Source organism: Schistocerca piceifrons, chromosome 6 (genome assembly GCF_021461385.2).
Source record: "Schistocerca piceifrons isolate TAMUIC-IGC-003096 chromosome 6, iqSchPice1.1, whole genome shotgun sequence".
NCBI classification, from domain to species: Eukaryota; Metazoa; Arthropoda; class Insecta; order Orthoptera; family Acrididae; genus Schistocerca; species Schistocerca piceifrons.
The window spans coordinates 364,160,851-364,170,115 of NC_060143.1; the positions used below are offsets into that span (position 1 = coordinate 364,160,851).

A 9,265-nucleotide genomic window follows, 5' to 3' on the forward strand; every position below is an offset into this window, starting at 1 on the left:
AGGGATGTCGGGTGTTGTCCTTCTTCCGGAACGTCCGCGAACGGTTGAAGCTCAGACACGTTGATCCAAGTCGCGACATTGTACACCTCGTGACGGGCCATGGCACTTACCCCACATCTCTGCTCCGCTTTGGCCTTAGCCAAATATTGCACGTGAATGGAGGAACATGAATCACCCGAACATATAACGCTAAAACACGGCACGCTCATACGCGTAAGACCGACGACAGAAATCGAACACGCAGGCCAAGCTGTAAGAGACTCGGATAAATGGAACATGATTAACAGCATCACTGATGAAATATCAGGGACGCAACACAAGACTTATAAGCAGGAACGACCATGTACAAGATCACAACCACACACACACCCTACGCGACAGCATTGTACGTGGAACAACAGAGATTCAAACATTGTTATAGAAATAGATGAGCATACAGACACGGTTGATGACATGAACACAGCAATATCACCAGATACATACAAATATGCGGCGTAGTTGCAGATCACACAGCTGTAACATTTTAAGTAATAAATGCAATTTTTTTAGTTACTTGGATAATTATTTTCAAACTTGTAATTGTATAATATGTAAATTGTAAAACATGTAAACTTGATAATATTGAACATAAAAATACATATGCAGTATAATAAAACTCACCTACACAAATACGAAAGCATTACATAGATATGAAGTGTCCTTCGAGCAGATAAGGTTCGGGGTCACCCCTTCCAAGGCTCCTCTGCAGCTTATGGCGCGGGAAAATGGAGGAAATAACTGTAGTAACAAACAGTACTCACATACTTCATACACAAACCACTACATTCAGTTGTAACTATAGTAGAACAGAATACACTAACTCAAGTGAGAGAGGCTCGAAATGTTTACCGAAGTTCTCCCAATCGAAATAGTCAGGTAAAGGGGCCACTTTTATTATTTGAATCTTTCCTTTCGTGTATTACTTTCTTCTTAAGAATATAGTAAAATTTGTTTCCTGCTCCCAAAACGTTCTTTAAGTATTTCATGTTTTTTTATTAACAATGTAATTATGTAAAAGACGAGACAAATAACAGCACTGAGAGAAGCTGTAGAGACCTGTAATCTTAACAAGATGCAGCTCTTAATACTAGTCCATCATGTGCAAGCCTCTTAATTTCTGCGTAATTACCTTTACCTACTCCATTTGAGTGTGCTTACTGTATTCAAGCCTTTGTTTCCCTGTAAAATTTTCAGTGCTACATAACGAGGTAGTGTGAAGTAACACTTTGTAACCTCAGCGCCAGAGCGCCACTGCAACGTAAAACATGTGCAGAAAGACCCAAGTTCCAAGACCCACAATAATCATCGAATAACAACAGCAAGGCAAATAGCACTGACAGGACCGATAATCGAGGGCAATATCGTTCGTACACACAGAGCGACCGAGTCACAGGTGCAGGCGCAGCGCTTTAAATAACAAAGCTTATGGTGCTCAATTCTTTCCGTATTGCTAGAACCGGAGAGAAAGACAGTCTGTTGTTTCAGTGAAACCACAACAAGCTGATCTACTGTATAATGGTCTACCTGCTACATGCTTGCTGACTTCAACACTGGGACACAGCCACCCTGATGCACACCAAAGCCATGGTCTGCCGATGCCACCTAGTGGGACATTGCGGAAGAGGAGAAGTGTGCGGCAAGCCTTACTCTAAGACTGATCGAGGATGACCTGCGAGCTGTCATCTCCACAATGTCCGGGCGTGCCATTTCCGCTCAACTCTCTGGCCGACTCTCGAACATCTGCTGCAGTCTTGGTGGATCCACGGTGGATGAGCGGGGCCTAATCTTCACGACAGTCGACATCCTGGACCACAGCCGGCTGTTCTCATCTGAGCGCGCAACGCGTTGTCTTCGAGAGCGCTGAGGTTGGAGCCGCACTGGACCGCGGAATGGCTTCTCACCACCCCCGCAGCCGTCGGTACAACAGGCGTCCGAGGCTCGCCGACATGTGGGGCGACGTCCCGTCTCCCTGGCTAAGTACCATCACTACTTCGCAGCACGTGCTTACGCCCGGACGCCGACCGCAGCCCTGAAGACGCTTGCGACAATAACGCTGTAAACTCAACATGTGAAATAAATGTTATTGCAGATACCACTGTTTCACTGATGCCTCCGGACATAAACTGGGTCAATTACCCACAGTGCGAGCCTGGTCTCCCGGTCGCAGCATCTTGTTTAGAGTGACGGGTATGAAATATGGAGTGTTGTGCGCCATTACGACGTTACACGGAAATGTCCAATCTTCGGCGCCGTCCAGGAAACGGAAGATCCCGAAATGCTAAAAAAGTAAAAAAGACAGCAGCGTGCCAGCAGTGCTAAAAAAGACAGCAGCGTGCCAGCAGCGGGAGTTTTTTGCGCCTCGACGGCACACACACACACACACACACACACACACACACACACGCACACACACACACACACACATAGTGGAACAGGTTGGCCCGTACGCCGCGAAGCCGCAGGGCGACCCAGAGAGGCGCGTGGCACAGTTCCGCGAGATAGCCGCGTCCTCAGCAACGCCATCGCCAAAACCGCACTGCAGCGCCAGGAACAGTAGCGAGCGATGAGATTTTGCTTTTTGTGTATATGCAGTACAGTAGGAAGAGTGCATGATCAATTCTGTAGGTTATTTACGGCCATACATACTGTGAAATTTAGTTAGCTATACACCTGCGGTCTGCCCAAAAGTTAAAGAAGCGCCCTTGCATGCCGTCGCTTTTTAGTGTTCCGTAACTCAATCGGCAGAAACGAAACCCTTATAAGATCACTTCGTCAATAAATTCGTTTTTCCGAGCCAAGAAATCAAACATAAATGAGACTGCGGCGTTTAATTCTGCCACTGGCATAAACTTCCGAAAATACTTGTCACTGAGGTAAAAAGAAAAATACAGGGCGCGTCAAAAGTCCTTGGACACCTTCATAAGTTGGAAGATTAAAGGGAAAATTGACGTGTGATGATGGGAACATAGGTTTGACGTGGGGACCCAACTTTTGGAGTGAATGTCATTCATGGCCGCCATCTTGAAATCCGCCATTTCGGATTCAAGTCTTTTTTTTTTTTTTTAAATGGGAGGGGGGGGGGGTGTATGACACATCAAATAACACTCGCTTCTGTTCTGGAATTGAGTGGTGTAATTTCTTTTTGTCCTTCTTGTACAGTTTAGAGGTTGTTAATGTTCAAAGTTGGGAAATTACCTTCATACCGACTGCTATAACACATGTTCTACGTGTTTTCCATCCCGTGCTATGGGGACATCTTAAGCAGATAGTGTATGCTGAGAGCATCCGTGATTTGAGACACCTGGAGGAACGCATACAACACGCCTGTGACCAAATTGCAGGAGTCACTTTCCTCCGTGTGCAGTCAGAGTGGTTGCGGCGACTACAGTTGTGCGTGGCACGGGATGGACAACACGTAGAACATGTGTTGTAGCAGTCGATATGAAGGTAATTTCCCAACTTTGAACATTAATAACCTCTAAACGGCACAAGAGAGACAAAAACAAATTACACCACTAAATTCCAGAGCTCAAGCGAGTGTTATTTGATGTGTCATACACCCCCCTTCCCATTGAAAAAAAAAAAAAAGAGACTTGAATCCAAAATCGCGGATTTCAAGATGGCGGCCATGAATGACATTCACTCCAAAAGTTGCGGCCCCACGTCAAACCTATGTTCCCATTATCACATGTCAATTTGCCCTTTAATCTTCCAACTTATGAAGGTGTCCAAGGAGTTTTGATTCGCCCTGTAAATAAATAATCTATCGGCTCTTTGGTGTAATACGAAACTAACAGCATCATCTATTGGTTATCTGGTGCATTGCGCCATGATTATTGTCTCACTAAGGTAACCAGCCGAAGTGCTAAGCTGTGAAAATCCCATGAAAATTCGTCTAGTAGTTTTGGAGATTAGCAGATTAGCGTGTTCAAACAGACAGACACGATGGTTTTACGGTTTTATTATTAGTATAGCTACAGATGCTGACATATCTGGCAGCAACCTCGGCTTTAACCCGACTGGAATTCGAGCAGAACTGAGCTTGGATGCCAGATACGGATACGTCACCCCCTACTGCACGAGGTGCGTGCCAGAGCTTATTAATTGTAGTTGCTGGTGAATGGTGTCGCGCAAGGGACTCGGCAACCCATGAACAGACCGGTTTCAGTGGCTCAGAGATCAGGAGAACGTCCTTGCCAGGTCAACAACCGATATCCCTTTGTATCACGGTGACTCCACTGTTAAATGCAGAGGAGAAAGCGAATAGGTGGAAACAGTACGCTAAGGGGCTCTGTGAGATGGAGGACTTGTTTGACGACGTGATAGCAGAAGAAACGATAGGGAAGAGAGAGGGGATCTAGTATTAGAATCAGAATTTAAAAGAGCTGTGGAAGACTTAAAACCAAATAAGGCAGAAGGCATAGATAACATTACATCACAATTTCTATAAGCATTGGGGAAGTGGCAACAAAACGACTACTCACATAATGTATGAGACTGGCGATGTACTATCAGACTTTTGGAAAAATATCATCCACACAATTCCGAAAATTGCAAGAGCCGGGAAGTGCGAGAATTATTGCATAATCAACTTAACAGCTCATGCATTCCAGCTGCTGACAAGGATAATACACAGAGGAATGGAAAAGATAATTGCAGATCTGTTACGTGATGATCAGTTTGGCTTTAGGAAAGGTAAAGGCATAAGAGGAGCAGTTCTGACGTTGAGGTTGACAATGGAAGCGGCACTGAAGAAAAATCAAGACACGTTCATAGGATTTGTAGACCTGGAAAAGGCGTTCGACAGTATAAAATAGTGCAAGATGTCAGAAATTCTGAGAACAATGGGATAAGCTGTAGGGAAACACTGGTAATAGACAGTGTGTATAAGAACCAAGTGGGAACAATAAGAGTGAAAGAACAAGAACGAAATGCACGGATTGAAAAGGTAATTAGACAGGGATGTAGTCTTTCGCCACTACTGTTCAATCTATAGATTGAAGCAGCAATGACGGAAATAAAAGACAGGTTCAAGAATAAAATTAAAATTCCGGGTGAAAGGATATCAGTGATAAGATTCACAGATGACATTGCTATCCCCAGTGAAAGGAAGAAGAATGGAATAAAGTCCAATAAGTACAGAATGTGGATTGAGAGTAAATCAAAGAAAAAAAACAGGAATGAAACCAGTGAGAAACTTAACAGCATCACTGGTGATCAAGAAGCTGGTGAAGAACTTCATGGAATTCTGCAACCTAGCCTGCAAAACAACCCGTGACGGACGGAGTAAGGAAGACGTAAAAAGCAGACCCGCACTGGCAAAAAGGGCATTCCTGGGCAAGAGAACTCTACCTGTATCAAACGTAGATCTTAATTTGAGGAAGAAATTTCTGGGAATGTACGTTTGGAGCACAGCGTTGTGTGGTAGTGAGACAGGGACTATTTCCCAGGACGTTTCGCCTTTATTGCACACATTCTTCATGTGCTCAAGTTGTTCATCACTAATCTTATAATTTGATACTATATAGGACTACCATAAATGATTCATACGTTTTCAGAGTTCTGTATTTCCCAAAGTATTTCTTGTATAAGGAGCGATCAAAAATTTTCATTTCGAAGGCCGTACAGTCCAGGGTCGGTATGCCAAACAGGCAAAATCGCCGTGAGCACTGAGATGATCATTCAACCGGCGCACCAGGCTGGACTATTGGTAAACTGTTTGGTAAAGCACCGTGATCTGCTGTGTGTAGAAGTGCGTAACTGTCTTCTGTACGTCCTCGTCCGACTGGAATCCCAGATCCCTCAAGACATTTTTCAAGGGACCGAAAACATGATAATAGCTTAGAAAGAGATCAGCACTTGAGTGCCTCCCACTGTCGTAATTTCTGCTGGCTCCGTGTGTCGAATCGTGACCAGCAAGATACTCGGCGTACCGTTCCAAAACGGTGGTTTTCCAGAAATATGCTGCCCAATACATATTTTACATTCTCCAATAGACACACTGGACTCGCATTCTGGAGGACGACGGTTAAAACGCGCGTCTGGTTATCCTGAATTAGGTTTTCTGTGATTTTCCTACATCGATGCAGGCAAATGCCAGGATAGAACCTTTGAAAGGGCACGGCCGATATCCGTCCCCATCCTTCCCTAATCTTAGTTGGTTTTCCGTAATCTGAGCATGGATGACCTCGTTGTCGACGGATATTAAACACTAATCTCCTCGTTCTCCTCCTCCAGTGAATGTCTACCGGTGTTTGTCCTTCGGCAGCCAAGAAAACTGCACTTGCGCTGCACTCATTGTAATGTAATAAAATAAAAATCGTGGTGATTCTTTTTCTTTACTATCAGTGTAATGTAATAGAATGAATATGAACCGTGACTTATATAAAAAAGAAACACACATTAATGCAATGGCTCAGCATAAAAGAGAAATAACTAATGTAGGAATATTATTAACCGTGTGATATGTTGTTTAATTTAGCCCGACGTGTACTAGCACTCAGTAAACTAGCTCAGTTATCAGGGGTTACGAAATTGTAAATACTCATTTGTTTAACTATTAAAACACCACAGATATTCTTTAATATATGCGTAGTCGACGTCAAGTTAAAAGTTCTGTGCTTATAGCACCAGAGAATATTTCACCAGTCCGTTCACTGTACAACAATAAATTCCGTAACTCAAAATCGTGGTTTCATCTTGATTCCCAATATAAGATGACAAGCGCAGCTTTTGCAAATGAAATCTTATACCAGAACTAGAATCTTGTGACCAGGCGTCCCTGCCTGGGATGCTATGTCGCAACTTTGAGAAAATCTGAAAGTGAATCTTATTAAATTATTTGCAGCGACCGCCAGGCTCGTAGAATCTGAAAGAAAGGTTTAGTTTTCTAACCGGCGGCACGTCTCTACGATGAGTTAAAAGAAAGTCAAAGGTAGGAGACGAGGTACTGGCGGAATTAAAGCTGTGAGAACGTGGCGTGAGTCGTGCTTGGGTAGCTCAGTTGGTAGAGCACTTGCCCGCGAAAGGCAAAGGACCCGAGTTCGAGTCTCGGTCCGGCATACAGTTTTAATCTGCCAGGAATTTTCAAGCTCTTAATTATTTTTTAAGATGGCGCCCATGTCTACTCTAGACAAGCAAGGTTTAGGATTACAAATGATTTCAACACGGACACAATTTTTAAGTCACAAACATCCCTATTTTCAGTTTTGTTAATAACTTACATTTGCTGATACAGCAAGACGAACCTTCTTCGTTAAACGCTCCTTACGGTTCGCGTCCAGGTCATAAGCCAAGAAGAAGAATAGTACTGACAAAAGAGGTCAGAGTTCAAACACAGAAACTCAATTCCATGGAACAGGCATACATTATAGCATAATATATTGTTCCTTGGTAAAATTTGCAGGTTACTCATACAATACTTTATCGTAAAAACATGTCATCTATACATTTCACATTCATGTCCACCAAGGGAAAAAGTACATTATGTATACACGTACACAGGGCTCGAATCAACCATGAAAAGAATAACAGCATGTTGGTCCTGCTTGGACGCATCTGGTAATAAAGACGGCGTAGTTCGCACTTCCGCATTCACCGCAAGCACGTCGAAAAGCCTCGAAGGCGCTCTAATCTCTTGTCTACAGTCTGTGCTTATAATACTACCCGCATCGGAGTCGCGCTTAGTTGCACATATGTAGCAGGAACACCCTCAAATGAAAAATGTTTGATCACCCATCATTTATCGTTAGTGGGAAATTATTGCTTGTACGTTGCCTCTTCCCGGCCTTGTGACCGAGCGGTTCTAGGCGCTTCAGTCAGGAACTGCACCGGTGCTACGGTCGCAGGTTCGAATCCTGCCTCGTGCATGGATGTGTGTGTTGTCCTTAGCTTAGTTAGGTTTAAGTAGTTCTAAGTCTAGGGGACTGATGACCTCAGATGTTAAGTCCCATAGTGCTCAGAGCCATTTGAACCATTTTTTTTTTTACTTTGTCTCTTCTTCTTCTTCTTCTTCTTCTTTGCGTTAGATACTTGCATTCCACTCCGGTCGGTCTCGTTTCCCTCGCAGCAAGCACGCCATCGTCCTACCCAGCTTTAACGATTCTGCTTGCACGTTTTGTCTCCCCCTTTTTTTTTTTTTTTTTTTTTGCCAATAGTGTCACGCTTACCTACTTGTCATCGTCATCAAATTTATCCGTCGCAACATCACGCAAAACAGTTTCTGCAATCACTTTTGTACATGCGCGGCGAGGTAACAATGCGCAACTTTGAAGAGGAACGTGGCTGTATCTTTTCACGTAATCAAGTCAGTAATTACCGGAAAGGCTGCGTCTGTCGTGCGCGTTATAATATATAGTACAAGTACGTTCAAAATGCAATAACTCTCTATTATCTGAGTAAAGCATCGATATTCGATAGTATAATATCGATATTTCAGTATGGATATAATTCGTAAAGAATTTCAGTATTAACGATGTGGGATCGGAATGTATCGATGTGTCAATAGATGAGTATCGATATCATCATGTAATCGATATTTCCGACGCATCACGGCCGCTTTTCAAAACTAAGGGCTGATGAAGTCACGGTCTGCTGATCGGGAACAAAGGGCAAACGGCACTGAAGTCCGGTCGGAAAGCGTCAGAAATCGATAATCGGAGCCAGACGTTCGGCAATTAAACGCGGTTGGTTAGGAAACGGTCCGCGACGCGGCTGAATGGCCGCGTCTGGCGAAAGGCTGGCCCGCAGCGGAGTGGTGGGTGAGTCACGAAGAGTTGCGAGAGCCGCCCGGTTTCTGCTTCCTCGCGTGCGCGCCGGGTGCACCTGCAGAGCCACTGGTCACAAACTCCACGCCGCGCAGGTGGTCCGGAGCAGAGAACTGCACACATCTCTCCTACATCAGCCGTTCCTTTGGTATCCGCAAATCACTGTACGGTGCGTGGTGGAGTTTTCTGTCCTTTTCTACTCACTTATTGAGCGGGGAAAAGTAACTGCCTATATGCCTCTGCCGGCCGGGTTGGCCGAGCGCTTCTAGGCGCTACAGTCTGGAACCGCGCGGCCGCTACGGTCGCAGGTTCGAATCCTGCCTCGGGCATGGATGTATGTGATGTCCTTAGGTTAGTTAGGTTTAAGTAGTTCTAAGTTCTAGGGGACTGATGACCTCAGAAGTTAAGTCCCATAGCGCCCAGAGCCGTTTGAACCGTTTATATGCCTCTGTAAGCGTCGT

General features: G+C 44.5%; 1 non-coding gene across 1 annotated transcript; it reads left to right on the forward strand.

Annotated features, from left to right (window-relative positions):
• The first annotated feature begins 7,026 nt into the window (after positions 1 to 7,026).
• Positions 7,027 to 7,101, forward strand: Trnas-cga. The gene has a single exon. It is a non-coding gene; the product is annotated as a tRNA-Ser (tRNA).
• Positions 7,102 to 9,265: the final 2,164 nt, after the last annotated feature.